Consider the following 25,705-nt stretch of genomic DNA (forward strand, 5'->3'; position numbering starts at 1 on the left):
AGCCACTCCAATAAAACAAGGAGCTGATACTCCAGGTGCCCCCACCTTATGGATGGTCGGAGGAATAGATGTGTAATATGAAGCTAAATCTTGAACGGTTTTTGACATATCGCGTACACAAGTCAAGTTACCGAGATGGTTGCCACGGCAACATAATTCAGCCAATCATCGCTGTGATCTGATCAGGTTGAGATAATGTCATGAGGAATAGTTATTTGCAAATGAAAGGTAAAATCTTGAACGGTTCTTGAAATCTCGCGTACACAATAGGACATAGACAGATGGTCAGTCAGTCGGTTGGGTGGTTGGTTAGTCGGTTGGTCAGACGGAGCTCATTTTAAAATCCCCCATCTCCGACCTTGTTCAGAGGGGTGGGGGGCATAAACAACAATTACAATAATAATAGTTGTGATCATTATTATTATTTTACTGAACTATTTTCACGAGAAGATTAGGCATCCCATATGGGCTCTGAACATCAAGCCAAAGTTTTATGCATTGGTCATCCCTTTGTATGTACTGTTTAATTCTTTCATCAGGCGATAAGGCTTGACTTTATACAGTTTCTGAACACCATGCACTTATGAAAGCTCTTTCTTTGTCCCTTTTACTTAATTACAGGAGACTTCTTCGAGAGCAATATGACTTCGTACCTCTCCACTAATGCAAGTTAAGCCATATTTTCCCAGGACAGTCTATTTGGAATTGACTTTCCCTGTGCTCGTTCGTGTCAATATGAACTGTTATTTACGCAAGCATGTCCGTCATTCTATCTCTCAGGCAAGCAAGTCCTAACCACTCTGATGATGCTTTCCCTGCCAATTTGAGTTATAGCAGATGGACCATGAAAATGCAATTATCACGTCCAAGCGAGTCGAATGTTCTCGGGTTGAACATCAACATTACAATCAAGACCTGTGAAACAACCATCGATCGATTGATCTATTGATCTCTTGACTTGTCGATCTATATATTTATCTGGTGAAGGCAAGTTTGACCGATTGCTTCTTTTGATCTTGGGTCAGATGGTTGAATCTTTTGTTGTTGTTGTTGTGGGGATACAGCTTTGCTTATGGAGTACTCTGTGAGATGAAGGCAGAATTTTAGTATTTGACCAAGATACTGGAATACACTGACCTCCATTTATTTATTTATTTTCGAAAGATACTATTGTAATTTTAACATCCACAACATAGTTCGAGCAGACAAGTTAGCCCAATTCACATCTCCTCGTAAGGACAGATTATTATTCATTGAAGTTCACATATTCTGTAAAGGACTATAATGACAGTTTATCGTTGTGCTGGGAGCTGAACCCAGATGAGACCTCTGAGCTATTTAGGCAATCAGTTACCATTGGCCAGTCAGTTGTAGCACTTATGTTGTTTAAAAGTATTAAATCAGTTGCTCATATTTTTAAACAAAGTACAGGGCTCAATGAAAAAAATGAGAACAGAAGATGAGAAAGAAACACAATGACAGTGGGAGAGAAGCAAACAGGCCGACCAAGGTCAAACAGCATAATGGGGATAAAAGAGACAGGACAAGCAAATAAAAACAGAGGACAGATCTATGGAGGAGGCATGGAAAAGTCAATGAAAATACAAGAGGTCATGATTGGGGTTAGTGGGCAACTCACAATGGTGCAGGCCTGAACATCTGGCTGATGATGACAAGTATAGTATTTCTACAATCTCGCTCTTCAGTTAAATACAAACCGGGACATTTATGTTTTGTTTCTCAACCTAATTGCGCTGATTATAATATGTTGGTGGCAAAACAGTGACAGTATTTTAGACCCATTCTTATTTGGAATTGAAAATGCTATAGAAAGGTTGATCATTAAGTTATTGGCCCAACGTAGAAGAAGAGTTCATTAACCCTTTGAACCCTCGTGGCCGTTTTACCAGCCACTATTCAAACCTCCATATACACAATCAGCCAGATTACCAGCCACTATTCAAACCTCCATATACCCAATCATCCAATTTACCAGCCACTATTCAAACTTCCATATACACAATCAGCCAGATTACCAGCCACTATTCAAACCTCCATATACCCGATCAGCCGATTTACCAGCTGCTATTCAAATCTCCATGTCCTCGAGTGGCCAGTTTACCAGCCGCTATTCAAATCTCCATTTACCCGATCAGCCGGTTTACCAGCCGCTATTCAAACCTCCATATACACAATCAGCCAGATTACCAGCCGCTATTCAAACCTCCATATACCCGATTTACCAGCCGCTATTCAAACCTCCATGTCATCGAGTGGCCAGTATACCAGCCGCTATTCAAATCTCCATTTACCTGATCAGCCGGTTTAGCAGCCGCTATTCAAACCTCCACACACCCGAGCATCCGGTTTACCAGCCGCTATTCAAACCTCCATATACCCAAGTGTGGGCTTGGGATCCTCGGGTCCTGAGCTCAAATCCTGCTCGACCATTGACTTAATACCAGGTGGGGTTGACTCAGCCTGTCATCCTTCTGAGGTCGGTAAAATGAATACCACATTGCTGGGATGATTGAGCCTTTCGAGTATCCTGCGTCGGAGTGGGACCCGTCCAAGATTGTGCCCAATAGCCCAGAAAACTGCTTCAGCAGCACCAATGCTCTGTACAGAGTATGGTCCCAATGGATGGATATACCCAAGTGGTCGGTTTATTGGCTGCTATTCAAACCTCCATATACTAGAGTGGCTGATTTTTTCTCCTGGCAGCCCAGGGTGGGGGAGCCGAAAATCCAAGGAGCTCAGGGTTCAAAGGGTTGAGAGTGACCTTTCAGCTGAAAAGTTAAAATTATTGGGAAAGGGCAATGCAAATAAAGTTTTGTGAAGTCTATTAATTGGCCTTTTGATGTCAGGCCATTGACTTACCGATCATTTCTCATCTACCTCTAAGGTGGTGTACCCTACATTTCTGCTGACTTTGACGTTTTCTCCGATGAACAAATTTGTGAAGGTAACATTGTATTCCTGAGGCCAACTGTTGTGACATCATTCTGTCAGTGACCTTCTTCCAGAAGGAACATGCACATTAAATTGTCTACTGATAGAACGATGGATAAAACCTTGATAAGATGCATTCATTGTTCTCTTGTCAATCTGTTTTCTCGTCAATTTATTTTTTAATACATTTTTCATTCCACCTTAACCCAATAATTAATCATGTGTTCATACAATAGTATACAAAGTTGAGGTTTTTTTTTTTCATACAAAGTTGAGGCTTTGGGGGAGTGAAATGGCATGAGGTTTCAACTGACTGACAGGAACAACCAGATGGTTCAAAGGACATAGAAAGCCGGTGTAAATTTTTGGAAATAACCACTACTTGAAGAAACGACAGGATGTGTCAGAAGGCTCGATCCATTGATGGGTATTGGAGACAACCTGAAATAATGGTGAGCTGTAACTTTGAAGCCATGTAGGGAGGAACATGATTGGAAAGGCATTTCCATAGTTGGAAGAGAGAGGGATGAAGAATTCAGGTAAACAAGAAACCTTATATTTAAAAGGTTGGCAAGCAGAATGTATTTGCTGTGTTATATCTGGGGAGGGACAGTTAGCTGAATGGGCTGGAGGAGGGGACAGTGGGGATAGTTGGGTATACTGTTGAAGAGCAAAATCAAGAGAGTAGAAGATCAAAGCACCACCAATCATTCAACGGTGATAATGCAGTAAGCTCTGGGCGAGAGTTATTCAAATGTGATGCTGATGATTTTCTCAGCTTTGGTGCCAACAGTACGTGGTTCGGTCTTTTCACCCTTCTTTTGGATGGGGCATACTCAGGGCCGGATTTACTTGCTTGTGGGCCCTAGGCCAATAGGGCCTACTAGCCTACTCCTTGGCTGATCAGAGAACCCACAAGTCCCTGGTGGGTTCTGGCAAAACTTACTGGTGGTAGGGTTAGGGCCCAGTTACTGGTGGGCCCTAGGCCAATGGCCTACGTTGCCTCTTGGAAAATCCGGCCCTGGGCGTACTTGCCACTTTCAAAGCAGTTTATCCTTCCTTCTTGGTCACCATATTTTGAATGGTGACCTTGAAATAATTTTACCGGCCCTACTTTGGCCTTGCTCCTCAACTCTGCCCAGCACCTGCTCCAAAAAGTCACAATCATTCGAACAGAAATCCCTTCCTTGTTATTCTTCTCAAGTCGAAACTCAAAGCTCACCTCCATTATTTACTAACCCTCTTTTTTCATTTTGAGAACTGTTTTCATGAGTTTATTGTCTCGTGTTTTTCCCTGCAGGAGTTTACATCTGCTGCCCACCACAACCTCTTGCTCTCTGTTTTCCACTCCCACCTTGTTATTCGTTAATGTGTGTGCTGTCCCTCAGATGGATGTTAAACGGCTGTCCCATCTGCCAACATTCATTGGTGGACGTTAAAGATCCATTGGTGTCCTTCACGAAGAGTGTACGAGCTTTCGCCAGCACTTGGCCAATTCCAAGTTTCTGCCCGAACTAGTAGAGGACATTGTATCAATGGCACAGCCACGCCTTCAGCCAATGATGCCACCCCACAGCCTTGTGCTGCGTTCAAATGAAGAAGACAACATTTTCCTGTAATTCCAGGCTGTTTTTTTCACTTTATCAAAAGACCAAGGCAGTTGACATACCCAGCAGGAGCAGCATGGTTGGGGTAAAATAAATCACTTTCACCTGGTCAAGGTTTGGATAAGATAATGATATTGTTGCACACTTCCATTGGAGCACCGTGTTGCTATGGCCCATAGAAGACCAAGCAATTCCCAAAGATGGCGAATTATCTTTGGCTCAATGTCAGACATGAGATTAGGGCCGTCTTTCTGGGCATATCTCGTGCTTTTGATACAGTCTGGCATCCTGACTTGCTCTCCAAACTCTCTGCCGACAGCATCCATGGCCAACTCTACACATGGCTTACTCACTTCCTCTACTCTCGTAGCCAACATGTGGCACTCAACGGAATCCTTTCATCTCCTCTCCCTGTCAAGGCTGGAGTGCCCCAAAGCAGTGTTCTCGGCCCAATCCTATTCCTGATCTTCATAAATAATCTCTCTGAATCTCTGGAAAATCCTCTTTATCTATTTATTGATGACTCCAACCTGTGCCATGACAACCCTCATCCTTCAGGCAGGGAGGCTGCAGCCTTTTCCCTCTCTTCAGACCTTGAAAAACAAATCACAAGATGGTCTAACATTTGGAATCTGTCTTTCAATCCAGACAAATCTCACATGCTCACCATCTCTCTCTCCAAAAGGACCATCTGGCAAGCCCCACTCACCTCCTCTCCCATCTACTTTCTTAACTGTCCTCTTGAGGAAGTTCAGTCATTCAAATTTCTGGCTCTCAGGATCAGCCAAGAACTTTCTTGGGCAAAGCACATTTCAAAGTTGGCCTTCAAAACCAGCTGCCAACTGAGCATCCTCCATCATACCTTTCTTGGCACGCCTGAACTTCGATTCCACCTTACAAGGCCTTCCTCCGCAGCTTGATGGTAGACTGTTCTCCCCTCTGGACTGGATCCCCAAGGCCTTCAAGATTATTGGGATCTCCTGTGATGGGCTGATCACTTCAACATTGCCAACAGTTCGGCAGTCTATCTGTCTTCTCCCACCTCCTTTCTGGTCTTAAACCCTCTTCCCTTTTCATATTTTGTTCCCATCAGGTTTATGCAGGGCACACACCATCAACCCCCTTCTGGTGAAACCTAAATCCAGGATCACTGCCCACCTCCACTCATTTGTTCCTCTTTTTCCCCAACTATGGAACAAACTTCCACATTCTCTTCAATCTCATTCTTCCCTCCAGGTCTTCAAGACAGTTGTTCACCACCATCTCAGATCACCCCAATCCAAAACAATGATATTTTCTACCCTCATCAACCCACCCCAATCCGTCCTTCAAAATGTCCAGTTTTCCTCTCTTGCCACTTTCCCATTCCTTCCCACACCCGTTTGTGGAAGTATACCTCCATCTTGGCCTTCAACTATGCTGTTCCTTTTGTCCTGATCCATTCAGTGTATGAGTATGACCTCTTCAATGCACCTCAACTACTGTATTTGCAGGATACAAAAAAATGGGGATGAACAATACTGGTTAGTGAAATGAGATATCAACTTACCTTCCACTAGAATGTAACAGCAGATTGGACCGTAAACATCAATAAACCAATGATGTTAAAGACAGGCCTCTATCTGGATGACTCACAATGACCTATAACAGTAAATGCAGCTCTGCTCAAGGCTTGCCAGACATTCCTTTTGCCACAAACACAGTGATGCAGCATGAATTGAATCTCCCAAATTGTCTGGAAGTGGCTTTGAGATGCAAGTTACAAAGCCAGCAGACCGATAAGATGCTCTCTTTTCACCCAAGAACACAAAGCATCCTGCATGGCATGATGCTAGTTATGTCAACACTGGAGTCTCGCATCCTCGAGGAAGATCCATTGATCTGATGGGAGCCAATTTCTCCTGCATGCGACAGATGGTAGAATTTGGGTTTGCTGGCAACCTAACAGGGGATACACCCAATAACATTATAAAGTCCATCCACTCTGGTGGCAGATCCGTGATGGCATTAGGCTGCCGGTTACAATTGTAAATTTGACCGTTACTGTACAGGGTAATCTGACAGGAAGAAAAAGTAACATTGGGACATGTGGGATCATGTTGTTGTTCCAGATTTTGACAAACCACCCACTTCTCACAAGACCAGTATTTATAGATGACAATGCCAGTCCCACCATTCTCATGCAATTAAAAACTCCTTGCGAAATGATGTCATCGCATTGCCCTGGTCAGAAAGGAGTCCTGATTTAAATCCAATCGAGCACGTTTGGGACATTGGTGATAATGGAATTAAGAGAATGGACCCTCTTGTGCAGACTCTGGCACAGTTGGAGGTTGCTTTGCACCAGGAATGACAATAACTCCCTTTGGATTCTCTCTATTGGCTTCTTCGGGGGGTGAGAAGGAGGGAAGAAGCAGTCATTATTCTTTGTGGTGCTTACACACGTTATTGACCTTTTGAGACATTCATTCCATTCTGACATCATTGGATGTCATTATTGACTGGTCTTGAGCCCTACATCACAAGACGTGTTTCCAGCAGCCCCATTCTCAAGTAAACATGTTTTTTTTAGTGTTAAGCAATGCCATTACAGACACCCTCATGTTGTGATTTTAAAAATCAACAAAACCTCTAATTTTGGCTCGAGCCATTCGTCAAACATACATACACTTGTATATGGTTTTATTTTTATTTAAATGTTACGGTTTCTGTATAATCTTCTCGGTTACTGCTCTGATCCATAAAAATGCAGTCCGTGCTTCACTTTTCCCCCTGTGTATATTAGACAAGCTCCTACTCTGGCATATAAGTGCACTAGAAATTCATGTAGGAGGCATTCTTTGTCAAAATTTGTCAACTACTTTTTTTTCTAAACGATTTTGACCTGCTGAATTCAATGACCCTGGTTGCGAATCTCTCCGACCTCGTTTTTATGTCAAAATGTCCGATTTTGAGATGGCCGTCATACTAAAAATATAATTTTAAAACATCACATAACTTTTGAACCAGTCGGGCTAGAAAGACAATCTCGGGGTCTATTCTTACTGATTTGGCATTCTAAATGAATGGGTTTGGACATGCACAGAGAGGAGTGAGATTTTTTTTTTTTACTGTCTGCCTGCCTGGCAATCAAACAAAATTAAAAATCATTCCAAACAGGAAACGTACTATTTTTAGGATGCCATAAAGGACACAAACAACAGGCACGAATAACTAATGTAACGTATTAAATAAGGTGTTGTAAAAGCTATTGCATCAACGACGGTAAACTTCCGGAATCAATTTTTATACTATACCTGAACACTGTGTCAGGTGAGGTGTTCTATGAACTCTGTAGCTTGAAATAGATTCCGATGCCACACATACCTTGTAATTTCTAACCAAGTTAGTTTATTTTAATTAAGGGCACTTGAAAACTGCTGCCTCATGGAAATATCAACAGGCTTCAAGCATGCTCATTTCAAAACGTAAGGACATTATGATATTGTGACACTGCATCCCTTATACAACTAGATTTTTTTGCTTTTTGCTTATTTTTGCTTACTTATACAACTAAATTACCACGAACATTGCTTACAAACTCTGAAAATGAGCTGATCTAAAATCGGAAGAATAAAGGGTTGATTTATTCATTTTAAAATGATAAAATTATTGTAAAGTAATGATTGTGGGATACTAATTTATATTATTTTATTTCAGATGAGGAATTCCATCCAATTTCCTTAAAGGTAAGGTTTTTATCTTTTACTGATTTTTTGAAATTGGATATTGTATTATTTTTGTTTTTCTCCAGGGAAATTAGCTCATAGAGGAGTTTACACAACATATATTAGATGCACTCTGGTTGATCATGTTATCTTCGGAATCTTACAAGGAAACAAGGGGAAGAAAGAGTTTTGGTTGGTCCTGGGATGTCTGAGGAGTTCAGCTTGAACATTGGTTTGAAGCAAGGAAGTGTTCTCAGCCCACTCATGTTTATCATGGTGATGGATCTGATAAGCATGAAGATGAGCTTGAGGGGTAGTATGGGGAGGATGTTGAATGCGAACGATCTGACTGTTGTGAGGGAGAGTGGGCGGGAGATGCAGGAAGTAATGGGGGAGTGGAAAGAGGCATTTGGGAAGCATGGGCTGAAGATGAGTATGGATAAAAACTGAGGTGATGTGGGTCAGGCAGCAGAGAAAATAAATGAGTATCAGGTTAGAGGGGAAGTTGAGCAGGCAGGTAAATAGGTTTGAATATCTGGGAGGAACAGACTATGGATGGTAAGTATGAGGCAGATGTGCAGAGGAGGATTCAGTTGGGTGTGAATGTGTGGAGGAGGGTCGAGGGAGTAATGGCAGAGAGAAAGATATCAACGAAATTGAAAGAGAAGGTTCTGATGTCATGTTCAACGCCGGCCTATCTTTATGGTCTGGAGATGGTGACACTGACAGAGAGACAACAGAAGCTGCAGGTTTGTGAGAACAACTGGATCAGGAGGATTGCAGGAGTGAAGAGGGTGGATAGAAGGCGGATGGATGAACTGATGTAGGAGATTGGTGTGCAGACGAGTTTGACGGGGATATTGGTGAAATGCCATCTGAGATGGGCTGGACACTTGGTGTGGGTGGGGAAGAAAGAATGGCAAAGAGAGCAGTTAGATTGAAGGAACAAGGAAGGAGGAAAAGAGGTAGACCACAGTTGAGATGTGAGGATGGATATTCGTAAAGTAGGGGGTTGTTGGAGAGTGGAGAGAGTTGGCTGAGGACAGAGGGAGTTGGAGGAGTACCGTGGTCAAGGCAGGGCAGAAACGTGGTGCCATTAGACCTCAATCCTTATTAAGCAGTGGTTCTTAACCTGGGTTCGACAGAACCCCAGGGGTTTGGTGAGCCAGTCTCAGGGGTTTGGTGAAAGCCCTCCGAAACACATTGCAAGTTTGCTATAATTTGCTTTCAGTCTAACTTAATTTTATTTCTTTTTTTTTCAGGATCAGGATGTCAAGTAAGAAAGGGAAATGGTCGGTGGATTACGTGCTGTACGGGTTTACACATACCACGGAGCAGGACGGAACTCAGCATCTTCAATGCATGCTTTGCTATGTGAAGTTGAGCAATTCCAGCCTTGTACCTGTGAAATTACGGGAACACTTTATAAAATTGCACGATGAGGGACAGTACAAGGACGCAACGCTCGATGAATTAAAATTCCAAAGAGCTCGATTCGACGCAAGGGCTAATTTGCCCGCTCACAACTTCATTCCAATTGACAAACCGATCCTCAGTGCCTCGTATGAAGTTGCGTATCTAATCGCAAAACAGGGTAAACCACACACCGTTGGCGAAACACTCATCAAACCAGCCACATTGAAGATGGCCAACATCATGCTTGGAAAAGCTGCTGAAGAAAAGTTGTCTCTTGTTCCACTCTCAAATGACACCATCAGCAGCAGAATTGACGACATGAGCGATGATATCCTCACCCAGGTAGTTGCAAATTTAGTCGCTAGTCTAACGAAATCCAGCCTTCAACTTGACGAGACCACCGACATTTCTAATTTGAGCCAGCTCATCGTATTTGTGCGTTATGTCAAGGGAGACAAGATCACGAAAGAGTTTCTGTTCTGCAAGCCTCTCACAACAACGACTAAAGCAGCTGACATGAAGAAACTTGTGGAGGACTTCTTCAGAAGCAACGGTCTTTCGTGGACCGTTGCTTCAACCAATATGGGGCTAAAGCCATGCTGGAACGCAACTCCGGTTTTGGAGCACTGGTGAAGGCAGATGCACCACACCTCATCGTCATGCACTGTGTCCTGCACAGACACGCGCTGACATCAAAAACTCTGCCTCCAGAACTGGCCGATGTTCTGAAAATCGTCGTTGAAACTGTGAATTATGTGCAAAGCAGTGCTCTGAATCGTCGCATCTTCAAAGAGCTGTGCAATTAAATTGGCTCTGAATTTGAAGTCCTTCTATACCACTCTAACTTTCGGTGGTTATCACGAGGGAAGGTACTGAGGCGTGTTTTTGCCTTGCGTGTAGAATTAGCCCTGTTTCTGCAAGAGCACCAGCATCGCCATGCAACTCATTTCGAAGAATCAAAGTTCATCCTGGCCTTGACATACATGGCTGACATCTTTGACGCACTCAACCATCTCAATTGCCAGATGCAGGGCGGTGGAGTGAATGTCATCGAAGCTGAAGAAAAGCTTAGCGCTTTTCAAAATAAGTTACAATTGTGGAGGCGGCGAACAGAGAAGGACAACTTCGTGAACTTTCCACTAATGGAGGAGTGCATGAGCAGAATTGAAGATGATTCTGAAGTTGGAGGAACTGCTATACCAAGGGAACTGAAGCAAGCGATTGCCATGCACTCGGAAGAGCTGGGAAAGTCATTCGATGGATATTTCCCTGACCAAGCACAACACCAAGCATGGGTGAGACAGCCATTTACTTTCGGCGTTGCAACGACATATGTCAACGATCAATACCTCGACGACCTCATCGAACTTCAGCAGAGCCAGACTCAACAACAATTCTTCGGCACAACAACGCTCTCAACGTTGTAGTACCGCCAAATGGAAGGGCATCCTCTCATCGCTAAAATTGCCCTTGAGATCCTCATGCCGTTCATTACAACGTATCTCTGTGAGCGTGCATTTTCGAAACTGTTGGACATCAAAACAAAGAAAAGGAGCAGACTTGCATGCAAAGGTGATATGAGGGTGGCCCTTGCCAAATCAAAGCCACACATTTCCCAGATTGCCTCAAAAAAACAAGAACAAAAATCGCATTGAGATCCAATTCTTCTTATTATCCAAATATACTTTTGAATTTTGATGCAATTCGATTTTTATTTTTGTATTAAATAAAATTGAATTTTGGGTGGTCGCTCGAGTACCCTTATTCTCAGTTTTTCCATCTGTCTGTATGTTTTTTTTGTATGTTTGTTTGTATGTAATGGACAGCTCTGGAGGCCAGAGGAGTCAACCGATTTTGATGAAACTTGACAGGTAGGTTCATACCAGGATCTAGTTGTATGCTTTTGAGCACCGTTACTATGGACGCCACCGTTGTCTAGCAACGGGACTTTGAAATTTTTGAAAAATCCTAAAAAAATTATTTTTTCGAAAATCAAAAATCGGCTTCCAGGCTTTTATGCGCACTATAATCAACCTCTTTGTCAAAAAATTTCAGCCCGAACCGTCAAAAACTGCATGACTAGTATGCAATTATGTAGCGACCACCCATGTCGCCTACTGGCTTGTACTCTTCTTATTGTATAAATATACTCTTGAATTTTGATGAAATATTTTTTTTTCATTTTTGTATGAATTAAAATTGAAATTTTTGGTTAAATTTGAGGGGTTCGGCGAGTGTACAGAGGTTTTTGTTCGGGTTCGGCCCCTCTGAAAAGGTTAAGAACCACTGCTATAAAGGGAAGAGGAGGAGAAAAAGAAGGAATTCGCCTCTGGGTTTATAACTACTGCAGGCATTCCATTGAGGCTCTTTTATCAACCACCACCAATAACCCACACTAGTTAATTATTGTCAAGAAGCAAATCAAGTACTGCAGTACTGTATAGTAAAATGCCACTAAAATATCCAGTCTAGTTTACCTGACTGGCATGGATCCAGGAAATTAAAAGTTGGAGAGGGGGGAGGGGGAATTTGAGTATAGAAAAGACAGTAAATCAGTGGGGGAGCTAATGGTGGTAACGAAAATCATACCCATAATCCAACATCACATCTGTTTATGGTGAACAGCACACACCTTTGACACTAAAGGTGGAAAGAAAGTCTTCTCTCAGATGCAGCACATGGCTGAGAAGCATCATTGCCAGGGAACGAGGCTGTGCAAGTCATGCAGAGCCTGCTGTATGTTAAAGAAGGAATTTCTCCAATTTTGCAAGAATGACAGTAGTTTAAAGAGATGGTGGGATATTTATCTTCCACCAGCTAATCATGCAGCAAAGTTTTCCGCAGTTTAATATTCTTCCAAGGTAAGGCACACATTGTGTTGCAAAGCCAGCAGGCTGCGCAGTGCCAATAAAATAGTGCATCGTCTGACTCAGAAATGAATGCAGACTAGACACCTCAGAGAAAAGTGCACCCTAAATCTAACCCAAACACCTTCCTTAGGAAAAGCATTAGAGCATGGGATTTTCCTGTATTGAGAGGAAAGTTACAAGTATCTGAGCAACAACCTTTTTCCAAATCTGCAGATGTATGCTTCAGCAGCACTTCCTTTCAGAAATGTGGCTGACTGCTCTGCACATTGTACATTCATCAGCCAAATCGCACAGATTTTTCGAGAGAAGTAGAGAGGTGGTGGTGGTCGTATGGCAGCTTAGCTGCCGGGGTAGCTATCATTTCTTGAAGCGCGAGTGTGTCGCTGATACAGTGCCCCTCTACCAGTACACACACTGGAACTGGTACTCATTTCACCGAACTCGAAAGGATGACAAGGCTGAGTCAACCCCCTGGTGTATCAATTCAGCGGCCGACGGGGCTTGAACTCAGGACCCTAGGATCCCAAGCTGCCACCCTAACCAATGAACCAACACCAGGCTTAGTAGAGAGGTCATTGATGTTATCTAGCTATCTAATTCCATTAAGTCATGTATGACGTCTGGAGGCATTCATGATCAGATTTCTTGAACATCCCTATCCTGCACTACTTCTCAAAGCTCTGAAAGAGACAACTTGGTTGCAGCCTTTATTACATCCATCCAGCACATCCACAGTCTATTTCTTCCTCTTCTTACCTCGAGCATGGTTGATTTCTCCAGACTTTCGTTTTTGCACACATGAGGTGTCCAAAGTAGACAGTTTCTCTTTTAGCATCAGCACTCCTTATGTACACGGTGGTCTAATTGATTTAACTATTAATTGGTTTGTTATTCTTGCAGTCCATGGATTTTTAAACATTCGTCTCCAACACTACATTTCAAAACTGTCAATCTTCTTCCTTTTTCACTGTTCACAACTCACATACATGCACTGCAACTGAAAATACTGGAATATTCACCAGCCTCCTCTTGTTGTGTCTTCTCACATCTTTGTCTTTCTAGATATTGATCAATCCTGACATTGCTATTTTCCACAACATGAACCACCTGTTAATTTCTCCTCAACATTCTCCATTCACTTCAACCTAAGGACCGAGCTGCTGACAATTTCCCTCTGATTTTGTCTCAGGTTGAGAAAAAAAAAGACTCAGGATGTAACTTTCCACTATTTCCACATGATCGTCCTTTCAACCTCAATGATAGTAACCCGTCATCGATGAAGACCAAGTGTAAGGTCGGTCCGAAAACACTGCCTTGTGGGATTCCAGTTTTAAGAGGTAGATCTCGAGACGAAATGCCACAGATAGAGCAACCCATATTGCTTTTGCTCACAGAGAAAATAAGATCATCATTAAAGAAATGGCCCTTGGATACCATTAGCAGACACCTTTGAAAGTAAGGCTTAGTGCAAGACAATACCTCGAGGGATCTCCAGAGAGATGGCCCTGATCTGTCGTTGGAGATTTCACATATTAGTCCATTGTTGGGTTAAAAAGGAGAAACATGTCAATGGTAGAATATTTGGGGCAGAAGCTGAACTAATGATCATTGATAAGAATGTTAGTGAAGATGTATTGCCTGCGATCTGTACCAATGATAGTTTCCATCACTTTGCTTATGATGGGGTGAAGCCAAAACAATCTTTAGCTGAGTGGACCAGACTTACAAACGTTCTTGTGAATAGTATTGATGTTTGAAACTTTCCAAGATAAGTCAGGAGACCAACTGAGAAATGCACTGCATGGACAAAAGTATGCGGATACCCCTTCTAATTAGTGCATTCGGCTATTTCAACCACACCCATTGCTGACAGGTGTATAAAACCAAGCACACAGCCATGCAATCTCCATAGATAAGCATTGGCACTAAAATGGGCCACACGGAAGAGCTCAGTGACTTTCAACGTGGCACCGTCATAGGATGCTACCTTTCCAACAAGTCAGTTTATCAAATTTATGCCCTGCTAGAGATTCCCCGGTCAACTGTAAGTGCTCCCAGGCAAAAATGTGACGGTTAGAACGATAGTATATGAGAGTTGTACTCTCATATACTACAGTAGTCTGCAGAGAATTTCTACAGGAAAAAAATGTTATTTTTGCCTGGGCTGTTCTTGTGAAATGGAAATGTCGAGGAGCAACAAGGGCTCAGCCGCGAAGCGGTAGGCCATGCAAGCTCACATAACGGGACCGCCAAGTGCTGAAGCGTGTTGTGTTGAAAAATCGTCTATCGTTGGTTGTAATACTCACTACCGAGTTCCAAACTAACTCGGGAAGCAATGTCAGCACAATCACTGTTCGTCAAGAACTTCATGAAATGGGTTTCCATGGCCGAGCTGCCACACACAAGCCAAAGATCACCATGAAAAATGCCAAGCATCAGCTGGAGTGGTGTAAAGCTCACCGCCATTGGACTCTGGAACCGTGGAAACGCGTTCTATGGAGTGATGAATCATGCTTCACCATCTGGCAGTCTGATGGTCGAATCTGGGTTTGGCAGATCCCAGGGGAACGCTACCTGCACGAATGCATAATGCCAACTGTAAAGTTTGGTGGAGGATGAATAATGATGTGGGGCTGTTTTTCATGGTTCGGTCAAGGCCCCTTAGTTCCACTGAAGGGGAATCTTAATGTCACAGCATACAATGACATTAGAGACGATTCTGTGCTTTCAAATTTGTGGCAACAGTTTTGGGAAGGCCCTTTCCTGTTTCAGCATAGCAATGCCCCTATGGACAAAGCGAGATCCACACATAAATGGTTTGTCGAGATTGGTGTGGAAAAACTTGACTGGCCTGCTAACAGCCCTGATCTCAACCCAATCGAACACCTTTGGGATGAATTGGAATGCTGACTGTGAGCCAGACCTTATCACCCAACATCAGTGCCCGACCTTACTTATGCTCTTGTGGCTGAATGGAACCAAATCCCCGCAACATTGTTCCAACATCGAGTGGAAAGCATTCCCAGAAGAGTGGAGGTTGTTATAGTAGCAAAGGGGGGACCAACTCCATATTAATGCCCATGATTTTGGAATGAGAAGTTGGATGAGCACGTGTTCACATACTTTTGGCCATGTAGTGTATCTAGAGAAACATTTGGGAAGCGGTGAGTATAGGGCTCTGGTATAGTTCAGTGCTAATGCCATCAGGTCAAGTTGCAAAGGAGATGTCAAGATCAACTCGGAACTTCACAACCTTTATGGGAGAGAGGTCCATGTGCTGAAGAGAGCAATATGTAATGGCATAAAGGTGGAGGAAGGGGTGGGGGTTGGAGAGCTTAATCTTTTATGTAAAGACAGTGAGATATTAAGCTTTTCACAAAGCAGTATTCAACATGACCCAATCCTTTAGGAATGAAGGTACTGAAGAAGAATGTTTACCAGCTGCCACCAGGCCTTGAAAGAGTCAAGGATGCTGACCAGCTGCCACAAGTCGTTTTCAGGATGCTATCAGCTTCAAAACGATTTGAGGTATCGTTAAAATATTTTCACTGCTGCTTGATATCTGTGCATTAATCAAAAAACGATGAGAGGTATCAATATGTTGTGATGTAAAATTTCAGCCAGATTTATTTAACTCCATTTGAAGATACTCATACAGAGCAAAAGATGAAGACTTAGGTTCCCTCAAGATATTCAAAAGTTATTCCCTTTTAAAAATGTTTCAGAGCCAAAAACACAACGACTATTCAGTGGCATCAGGAAACTCATCCAGTATCCACTGCTGGGAAAATTCGGTACACTGGAGGGAAACTACAGAGGAAATAATTAATATCCAGTTTTGTTGGTGCAGGGCCATTCAATCATTTTGGGGGCAAGCTTTTTGACCCCTCTGTACATTAATTAACAATATAATTGTGCATGCATGACTTTTATGATTGCTCAGATGTTTGTAACCTTGCATTACATGCAGATAAACGACTATGCAGCCTTTGTTGACGTTTCTTTGCAACTCCTTTTAACAGTTAAAGATATCACCCAAAATTAATTTTGAGTGATGGTGGAAAGGGATTCAAATATGTGCAGGATTTCAACTTTGCACAGCTCAGCACTTTGAGTTGTGTTGACAAACAAACATATTCAAATTAACTTCGAGGGAACTATTTTTTTTTTAAATAATTAATTAATAAATAGTTTTTGATTTTTTTTTAAAGAAGTAATCCACTACATTCTGCCAGCCAAGACCTCATTAGACCTCAGATCTAAAACACAACTGCCATGGCACAATTTCCACTCTGAAAATCAGCAAAGTTGGTGTCTTTTTATTCTTTGGACAAGAAAAAAACATTATGGCATATTCATAGTCTGCCAAATTCCAATAAATGATGTAGAGATAGCCTGCCATGTCTTAAATCTACTAGCAATGGCACAATTAGTTGCGAGTCGGATGCGTGTAAATTGCAAGATCACTGGTTCGAATGGATGAGGTCGATTATTAGGTTCCGAGGTACAATCATCTACTCTAACATTCTGAATTGTAATATCACGAGGAAATTAGACGCTGGTGGAGGCCATTCAGCCCATCATGCCTGTGCCACAACAACACCACACTAATTTATCAACACAAGATCGAAAGAAGAAAATGCAAAATGTTTTTTTTTATTTTTATAAAATAAAGTGTTTTATTGAAGTTTTTGTATTCCCCCTCCCCCCCAAGGAGGGAGCATGGCTTGGTTAAAAACACACACACAAACAACCACACAACACCCCTTGATGAGACCCCCACCAACAGCATTCCGTACACATGCACACAATCACCCATCAATGCTGAAACTACCTAACGTCCTGCCAACTTCCCTATACCCCTCCATCTCCATGACTTCCAGGAACCTATCTAATTCCCCAATTCCAATTTAAACTTATCCACTATTTCTGCTGCCATGACCTTTCCAGCGAGACCATTCCTGCATTAACGACTCTGAGTAAAAGACCTCCACCTAACTACCATACTAACTCTCCTCTTCTTTACTCTCAGGCTATAGCCCCTGGTCATATCACTGTCTACTCTGTTGAATAATTCATCTGCACTTATTATGTCTATACCTTTCATTATCCTGAACATCTCTATCATATCTCCTCATAACCACCTTCTTTCTAGTATATAAAGCCCTGTCTCCATCAGCCACCCCTCAGAGCTGAGTCTAGCTAGGCCTGGAATCAATCTAGTAGCCCAACACTGAACCCTCTCTGGAATCTATGTCCTTCCTGAGTTCTGGTGACCAAAACTGCACACAATATTCTACATCTGGCCCTCACTAAATTCCTGCACAATGTTAACACCACCTATTTTGATTTATAAATGATCCCCCTCCGAATACAACCGAAATCTCTATTTTCTTCACCTCTAGCTGCCTGACACTGCTGCGTGGTTACCTCCCATATCTATGACCACCCCCAAATCCTTCTCTTGTGTGACATGCTGCAAAATTACCCCTTGCATCCTGTCATCTCGATTTTCATTGTTCTTTCCCATTCCCAACAACTTACACTTGCTCAGGTTAAATTCCATCTGAAATCTTTTGCCCAATCTAAACAAGTATCAATACTTTCTTGAATCTGATCACCGCCCCCTCTGCTATCCACCTTACCGCCAAGCTTTGTGTCAACTGCAAATTTGGAAAGCATACTCTTTATCCCATTATCCAAATCGTTGATGTAAATCATGAACAGTAATGGTCCGAGTACTGATCCCTGAGGTACCCCACGACTTACATCCTCCCAGCAAGACCCACCCACTCACAGCCACTCTTTGCTTCCCATCACTAAGCCAGTTTGCAATCTAGTTCACTACCTGACCAGCCACTCCACAAGCCCTCACTTTGGCTAATTAGACTCTGATGTGTTACCTTATCAAATGCCTTCTTAAATTCTAGATACACCATGTCCACTGCCTTTCCCTCATCCACCCAATCAGACACTGCTTCATAGAACTCTAATAGATTTGTTCGACTGGAACTACCTTTGGTAAACCCATGCTGACTACCCTTAATTAGTTTGCATTTATTTAAATGGTTCCTCATTTGGTCCTTAATTAATGTCTCAAACACCTTCCCCATTACTGAAGTCAAACTAACAGGTCTATAGTTCCCAAATTCTTCACTGGATCCTTTCTTAAATAATGGTGTTACATTTGCTACTCTCCAATCCTCTGGAACCTGTCCTGACTCCAGTGAGCAATTGAAAATATCCATTAACATCTCGCTTACCTTCTCAGCCACCTCCCTCAATACTCTCCGGTGCAACTTATCTGGCCCCGGAGCCTTATCGACTCTTAGATTTCTTTGCTGTTCCTTTCCTCCCTCCACTACAACCTGTATCTTCGGTAAAAAGCCATTTCTCACTTCCTTGACATATAATCTCAGCTACTGGCAAATCTCCTGATCACAACCTAAATTCTGAGATTATATATTTTTTGAACCACAATGAGTTAATAAACTTCTTCATAGAGCACCCAACACTGATTTTTTTTTTTTTTTTTTTTTTTTTTTTTTTGTATACCTTGGTCGAGGCTCGTATGAGAGCTAACACACAACTCACAGCAAGGAGGCATGAGACAAGAGGGGCGGGAGTGGAAGGGACAAAACATTGGGGAACAGACACAGGTGAACTGTGGAAGGGGGAGGGATGGGGATGGGACGGGGAACATGGCGAGGGGAAGATGGACATTAAAGGGACTTTCAGGAAGGAAAGCAGGAGAATTGAAGGAAGTGGGCTTGGGTGGATTATCGGGGGTAGAAAAGATCGAGGATTTGGATGGGGGAAGATAAGAGGTGGTGGTGAACAGCTGTTTTGAAAGCCTGGAGGGAAGAATGGGAAAGAATAGAGTGAGGAAGTTTATTCCAAAGGCGGGAAAAAGAGGAATGAAAGAGTGAAGATGAGCAGTGATTCGTGATTTTGGTAGTTTTACCAGAAGGGGGTTGTTGGCGGACCTTGAGCGCCCTGTGGAAATGTGGTTGGGACAAATCACAGAGAGAGCAGGGGGGCAAGGCTGGAGAGGAGTCGGTAGAAGACAGAAAGACCACCGACCAACCTGCGGTGATTGAGTGAGAGGCCCAAAGACTCAGCTTCATTGCGGGAGATGCCAATGATCTTAAAAGCCCTGGTTTCGACAGCGTGAAGTCGAGAAAGGTGGGAGGCAGGAGCACCAGCCCAGAGGGGAGAGCAGTACTCCATCAGGCTACGGACAAAAGCTTTGTAAGTGGTCAGGAGCTCAAGAGGGCCGAGGAAGGACTTTGCACGACGGAGGATTCCCAGTCAGCGACTGGCTTTTGAGGCAAGGTTGGAAATGTGACTTTCCCAGGAAAGGTCATGGCAGATAGTGAGACCCAGAAGCTTGAAAGAAAAGACTTCTTCCAGAGGATTGTTGAGAAAGTGGATGGGGGGGTTTTGTAAACAGTCCTTTCGAAGAGACATAGTGAGAGTGTGAGATTTGTCTGGATTGAAAGACATGTTCCACGTGTTGGACCAGTTTGTGATTTTATCCAGATCTGCAGTGAGCGAAGAAGCTGCTGCTTGCCGGTCTGAGGGATGACAGATGGTACGGCAGAGGGTGGAGTCATCGGCAAAGAGAAATAGAGGATTTTCCAGAGAGTCCGAGAGATCATTGATGAAAACCAGAAAAAGAACAGGGCCCAGAACGCTACCTTGAGGAACTCCAGCCTGCACAGGAAGAGGGGATGAAAGAACTCCATTTAGGGCCACACGTTGGCCCTAAATTTAGTATTAAATGAAGGGTATGTTGAATTCTAATTCAATATAAAGAATCACACTCAAATTTAAAATGGGAAATTATATCTTCTTCTTCTTCTTCTTGCGGCTGCTTCCGTTAGGGGTCGCCACAGCGGATCATCCGTATGATCCGCATAGTGATTTGGCACATGTTTTACGCCGGATGCCCTTCCTGACGCAACCCTGGTCGCTTCTTACGACGCAGGGATATGGTACACCTATTTTAACCGGGGTATACACCGGCCCAGTACACTGGTACTCATTTCGCCGACCTCAGAAGGATGACAGGCTGAGTCAACCCCCTGGTGTATTAATTCAGTGGCCTAACGGGGCTTGAACTCGGGACCTTTTGGATAACCAAGCCGCTGCCCTAACCACTGCGCCAACACCAGGCATCAAATGGGAAATTATATGTGAATGCAAATTCAATGGATTGCTTTGTATGTTTGATGGGATCTCTTGACATAATTTTTTTGCTTTTGCAAAATATTCCCACATTATGGGTTTTATTTCAGTCCTACCCTTGCGGAAATCTTCTATGCACCATGAGATTTGATGATATTTTGATGAGAATTGCACAAGACTTAAAAAAAAAAACTTTAGAAAGATTCAAGTGATTGTCATGACACCTGACAACGTTTTATCAATTGAATTCAATGATGGTTTTAAGCCAACGGGCGATCATAAACAGCGTAAGATTTGCCGTCAATAACATCAACACAATTGAACAGCTCTCAAAGATGTTCAATGAAGAAGCGATGCACTTTGTCTGTTTTATTTGCCTTACTTTGTGGCCTTTATCTCCTGCTCCAAGCTCGTGTGTTGGTTTGTTATCTTCCTCATTTTCTACACAGGTTCTGCCATGTCTTTCTAGATTAAAGTCGGGAGGCAATGATTCACGGATATGCATGGCTCTGCTTTCTTTAGCTCCCTTTTTCACTCTATTTGGTTCACGGCCATACCCATCTCACCTGTCATCCTACTCTTGTTCCGTACACATCGTGCTTTTGTGCCTGTGGGTGTGACAGATGTATTATCACTCATAATGGTACACGTGATTTTTTTGCATCATGTTGTTGGCATGGTTGGCTAAGAGCTGCAAATGAACATGAGGTGTGGAGGAATGTGGTGAGAGGAGATGGGGTTGAATTAGGACTGCACATAATGTTCCAGGGGCAGCCCTCGAGAGATTTCCTGATAGAAAAAGAATGTCCAATCGCTTCGGGAATGTGATGACCTAATTCCAGTTTCTCCAATACATTATCTTGCTTCTTTGATGTACCTCGTACATTATCACTAATGCTGCTTCTCCTATTTCATTTAACTTCCATTCTTTCCTCTTTCACATTCTCCTCCTAACTTATTTTGTTCAGGATTTTCTAAATACATTTGGTATTTTGTCAATATTAAATACAGTGGAAAATTGATATAACGCTCACCGGTGGGGTCCAAAGCGACGGGGGCGTTATAAATGATACAGTGAAAAATATTTTATATAACATACAAACCAGAGCCAAAACACGTGGACATGTACGTCCGCAATCTTGGATTGTTGGGGTTGATGACGAAGCAGTCAAGTTATTTACTTTTCTTTAAACAAGAAATAAACACAGGAATTGAATGCATATAGAATATATTTTATTTTTTTATTATTACATATTATTCGATATTACAATCGAACATTACTTACAAAATAAAAAATACAAAATGTACATTATCACATAAATCGGTAAAATATTTTACGCTTCCTTAATCACAAAATGGATACGGAATTTATATCTTGAAGAATTCGGAATTTATTTCTTGAAGAAAATCGGTGATCTTGGTTGGTTTCATGGATGCTCGTGAGAGTCTTCGGGTGTCATCTAGAAGGATTTTAACCTGGTGTATCTTCAAACGAAGATTGGGGCATTCCTGCTCATCCAAGGACTCCAAACAACGAAGACCATAAAGAAAAGACTGTTCAGCTTTGGAGTGGAGAGACTGGGGGAGAGGTTCAACTGGTGCCTCTTCTTCTTCTTCCGACTCCTCTAGGGGTTCCTCTTCCTCTCCAGTTGACAGCTGTTCTTCTCTGAGCAGTTCTTCAGCCAGGTCTCTTTCTTATTGATCAATCCAGGCCTGGAGAGCATCAAGAGCTGATGTGCCAGGGGCGAGGTTGAGGGCCGTGATGGCAGACCTGCCCACCTCCTCCTTGGAGAACCCATTGAAGTCTTCTTCATTATCAGACTTGGGAGGACCTAGGCCTTTCCTCCAGCAGTTAATGATGGTGTCCTTGGTGACCTTCTCCCAGGCTGACCTGCAAACTCCATCGTCTTCTTAACGTCCATGGCCTTGAGGAAGACGGTCATCTCTTTCTGCTCCCTGACCATAGCCTCGTATAATTGATCTTTGTAGAATAGCTTGAAACAGTTGACGACCCCCTGCTCCAAAGGCTGGATCTTGCTGGTGGTGTTCTTGGGCATAAAGGAAGTGAAGATCTTCCCATCCTTGGACTTTAAGATGTCTCCTGATGGATGAGATGTAGCGTTGTCAATGAGGAGGATAGCTTTCTCTTCTTGCCCAAGCTTTCTCAGGTGCTTCCGCACTGCAGGGCAGAACCTCTGGAAGAACCAGTCCTTGAAACAGGCTCCTGTCATCCAAGCCTTGCTGGTTTTGGTGTAAATGCAGGGAAGGAGGGATCTGTTGACATGGTGTAGACACCTGGGGTTTAGTGACTTCCCAATGACCAACGGGGTCATCTTCAGAGACCCTGACCTGTTGGCACAGAGAAGGAGGCCGACTTTGTCCATTGGCTTCTTGTGTCCAGTCTTTCTTGATGGGTTGTCATCCAGGTCCATAGTTCTGTCTGGAGGGGTCTTGTAGTACAGACCAGTTTCATCTGCATTGAAAACCTGGTCTTCTGTGAAGTTGTTGTCTTCGATTAGTTCATTGAAGACAGAGACGTAGTTCTTGGCAGATTCAAGGTCTGCAGACTTGGCCTCTCCATGTTGTTGGTTCATGTGGACCCCATGTCGATCCTGCCAGTGTTGCAGCCACCCCCTGGTTAAGCTGTATTCAGCATCTTCACCTCTCTCTTCCTTGTGAAGATCGTTGTGATCTTCTTGGCCTGATGAAGGAGGATGGTGCCTGAGATGGGTATGTCAAGCTCTCTAAACTTGCAGAACCAATTGAATAGTTCCTGGTCCAACTCCTGATCCCTCCCAAGCTTGACCCTCTTCCTCCTCTTCATCCCTTCATTGGAGTTGACAGTGACGATGAAGCTCTTGAAGTTCTCTTCAACCTTCAACCATCCTCTTAGAGTTGAACCGGCGATGCCTGTATCCTTGCTGATGGTCACTTGAGTTTCACCATTCCGTATCCATTTAATTATGTGTAGCTTCTCCTCTATGGAATAACACTTCCGCTTCGGCATGGCGGCGCTGAACTGAACAGGGCAAATAAAACTAACAAATTTGAAGATTTCTCGGCTGGTAGGTGATGAAGATGTCGAAGAACTGGTACAGGAGATGTAACGTAAGCTTAGATTTAAGTTGTTGACAACTCTTCCGAAAGGATGTGGGCGGTAGAGCACGTGAACATTAGTTAATCTTGTACAGTACAGTACAGTACTGTACTTACGTTGTGCACTGTGTTGTATGGTGTTAGAAGGGAACATGAACGCGAGTTACAGGAGATACAGATGCTATGACAATTTGAATTGAATTGATTTTGTTCATCTCAGCTTCGCCATTTATACGGGAAAGGTGCGAGAAGATCGTGAGTATTTTCACACCACATGTCAACTCAACACAGGGCGATGACAGCTTGAATTTTTTTCGCCACTTAGTGCTATTTTGGACAAACTTTGTCTCCGTTTTCTCACTTTTTTGCCTTTAAACATGAAATAGTATTTTTTGGGGTTCAAGGTGTATGAGCGTTATATCAGTACAAGCGCTATAACGCTTAGCGTTATATCGATTTTCCACTGTATGTCTTTTTCAGATCTTGAAGATTCAGTTTGTAAAGTCTTTCCTTACAACCCTGGCTCATACCTTGGGTGCCATGATGATTGCAACCATCATGACATTTCAGTGGATAGCAGACCCTACCGGTGTCCATCTCATCTCCCAAATTTTGTTAAATGCTAAAATTATACAAGTTTAATCCTAATTCCATCGAGATTTTATGCAAAACTAGATTGAAAATATATCCAGTATATATAATTTTTAAAATTTGGAAATGCAAAGCTGCTTGTAATGCATGCAAACAAATGCGTAATCATACAGTTATTTTAAAAGACCCATTCAGTTGGTATGTATTACCCACTTATAAAGAAATATCTGCAATTATTTTAAAGAAAACTTTCAAAAAAAAATAATAGTTTGTCACCATTTTCACAAAGAGAGTCATGTCATTGAATTGCATTTTATAGTGGTTGATAAATGTTAAATTGAAACTTCGTTGCTATAATGTACTGTGGGTTCACCGTTGAAGACATATTTTGACCAAAAGATGCATTCAATAGATTCTGACGAACAACTGTGAAAGAGCAAATATATGCACTGAATGTTGCAAAGAGCTTCCATTTTCACCTCACGCAGAGCTTCGACCATTCTTAATGGAAAAAAGAAAACCGCAAGGTGACTTTGTGGTTGAATGACGCATCTTACCAGACATAGTGATTGTTTGAGTAAACAGACATAGTAATTCAAAATATTTCTGCTTTCAATGCTTGCTTTCCTTTCTGATTGTGCTGTTTAGTTTTATTGTATTTTAAATCATCCACATATTATTTAGTGGATGTGCTGTTTTGGCTCTTCATCTCAATACAACCACACTGAAGTGACTCAATATAGACATGAATATCAACCACATATACAGTGCGATAAAGACATCTTATATGCAAGAGTCATTCCGATGATTCTCTCACTTCCCATGTAACTCTTAAAGTTAAACGTCTTGAAACTGTTTCATAATTTACTGATATGTCTGGTTAATATCAAGATTATTGCATTGTTTAATTATTTTTTGGAGGTTTTAAAATAATTGCATCAGGAACCAAGAGCATGTTTGTGGCATAATGCTTCTCACAGCACCCACTCTGCCCTCTCCCACCTCGGTTCGTCCTCCAGGTGCACGGGTCGTCAACAACAAAACTTAACGTCACATGCCCTCTTGACATTTGTGACCTCTGCTGCTCAAGGCTCTCAGGGCCCGGGGTGCATATCTCTCTCGAGCTCTGGCTCGCATTCGGACTACACTTCCAGCCATTTGACTACATTTTTGCACCTTAAATTTTTTTTAATTTTTTTTCTTCTTTTAGCACAAACACCAAAACGGTGTCCATGTTCCAAAATAGCTGGATCCTCTCTATCTACCTATTACTAAG

At 42.6% G+C, this 25,705-nt stretch overlaps 1 long non-coding RNA gene across 2 annotated transcripts in view; it reads left to right on the top strand.

Annotated features, from left to right (window-relative positions):
* The window catches only part of LOC147008659 (uncharacterized), a 31,443-nt gene extending 20,019 nt beyond the window's left edge, over positions 1-11,424 (top strand). For both annotated transcript variants that reach the window (XR_015053159.1, XR_015053160.1), the window contains 4 exons: positions 622-987; positions 2,906-2,965; positions 8,259-8,287; positions 9,529-11,424. This is a non-coding gene — a long non-coding RNA (uncharacterized LOC147008659). The remainder of the gene's footprint in view (positions 1-621; positions 988-2,905; positions 2,966-8,258; positions 8,288-9,528) is intronic.
* Positions 11,425-25,705: the final 14,281 nt, after the last annotated feature.

The sequence above is a fragment of the Eptatretus burgeri genome, chromosome 18 (genome assembly GCF_056783735.1).
Source record: "Eptatretus burgeri isolate ZD-2024b chromosome 18, Ebu_testis_v1, whole genome shotgun sequence".
NCBI lineage: Eukaryota > Metazoa > Chordata > Myxini > Myxiniformes > Myxinidae > Eptatretus > Eptatretus burgeri.